The 1,835-nt window shown below is 43.4% G+C and overlaps 1 pseudogene; it reads right to left on the bottom strand.

Annotated features, from left to right (window-relative positions):
• The window catches only part of LOC105174091, a 1,600-nt pseudogene extending 381 nt beyond the window's left edge, over positions 1-1,219 (bottom strand).

Genomic DNA, 1,835 nt, shown 5'->3' with positions numbered 1-1,835 from the left:
GCATACACCCATTGCGTCTCCTCCACACGCTTTTGCAACCAATTCGACAATTTGTCTCTATTCACCGACGACACTCGGGTCGTTTCCTCGTCCAGGACGAATCCGGGCACCTTAGTTATTGGATCGTCGGAGTTCACAATTCTCAGCACTTTGGTGCCACTTTTCTCTAATTGGCTACGGAAGTTCCTGTTGCCGATTCTTGGCCCCCCGAATGACAAAACCGTCACTAGGGGTGCGTGCTTGAATGTCGTAGCGATGTCGTGTGCGGTTAGCGTCGCCAATGCTGCGCCGAGGCTGTGGCCCGTGACCGTTATGCTTAAGGGCTCATCAGCATACTTTGTTAGGATTTTGCTAATCTCATCTCTTACAGAGTCTTGTAGGCTCTGGCGTGTGCCCGTGCTCGATGTGTACAAGCTCAAAAAACCGCTCTGTACCATCGATTCGCAGTTACCCTGCGCCATGTCTTCCGGCAGTCTAGTCAGTGTGGCACGCAGATTCTCAATCCACTCCATACATGTAGCAGTGCCTCGATATGCGATCACCACGTCCCGTCTGCCAAGTCTAGCAATCTCATCCCTATCATTGCACACTGCCACATACCCAATCCAGCTAGATTGAGTGGACACCCAACTCGGTATCCGTTGATCTGTCCAACTAGGCAGTTGGACACCACACGTGGCGTGCAAGTTCTTGGTCACCTTATAGCCAGTCTCGTCAAGCCCGCATTGAGTCAGCATCGAGCCCTTCGGGTAGCGACACATAGAGTATCCCGGTGATGACGTGTCAAAGTCGAAGCATCGGTAGGCCGCCTCGACAAACTCCCCGTACCGTAGGATCTCATCACGTAGGCCGTCGTCAAGAGGGTCGAGCAAGCCCTCCCAATTCTTGATCCCTTGAAATTCCGTCCACTTGTCACGGATTTTATTAACTTTAAAAGCGACGGATTGGCTAGAAGTAACTTTACTACTCTTGGGATTCCAAGAGTTTGTCATCTTCAAACTCCGCTTCTTTGAACCATACTTGAGTGGTTGTGATGTGCTTACACATTTGTCGGAGCTCGTCATGTAATTGATCACTCGTAAATTACAGGGCCCGACAGCGAGCTTCATAGCGTTCGATCTTGTGAGTACGTACTTACTATGAATATGTCCGTAAAGAGAGAAGTTTGTGATGAATTAAGGTTGAGATTTGGAGTAGTAGTTAAGGTGGCTGTTGTGATCTAATGTAGTAAAGTGAGCTTGGGGGGTTTGGGGGGGGTTGTAAACTCTATTTATAGCATGTGAGGTGATGAGGGTAGTTGGTTTGGTTTTCCATTGGACATATTCGTGGGGAGGGGACAGTCCTGAAATGGCAATTGGAAAACGTTTTAGGATTTGTTTGGCGCTACGCGTTTCTCAACTTTTTATAACTTACGTGATCGTCCCCTTTTCTGACCAATCTAGATCTTATACTGCATAATCATGTTTCTTTTTATATATTCATGTTATTTTTCTATACTTGCAAAAATATTACATAACTAAAAAAAAATTGAACCTCTATATATATTGTAAGTTTTGTGTTATTAATCATCGTAAAATTATAATTATTAGCTACGGTCAAAGTGTTTACCATAATCTTTAGAAGGAACGTAACTTTTCATTATAATTATTATCATGATCAAAAGTAAAAACGGTTGTGAAATTGCTATTTGTTGTTGTTTTGCAAGCGATGCAAGAATATTTATTAATTACAACTAAAAATTATGATAACTATTTTGGTCAAAACCACATCAAATGTTGAGTAACTGTGGTTAAAATTTAATTTTTTCCATCACTTTTGTTTAACTGTGGTACTTA

This window comes from Sesamum indicum, linkage group LG1 (assembly GCF_000512975.1).
Source record: "Sesamum indicum cultivar Zhongzhi No. 13 linkage group LG1, S_indicum_v1.0, whole genome shotgun sequence".
NCBI lineage: Eukaryota > Viridiplantae > Streptophyta > Magnoliopsida > Lamiales > Pedaliaceae > Sesamum > Sesamum indicum.
This window is presented reverse-complemented; position numbering and strand designations above follow the sequence as displayed.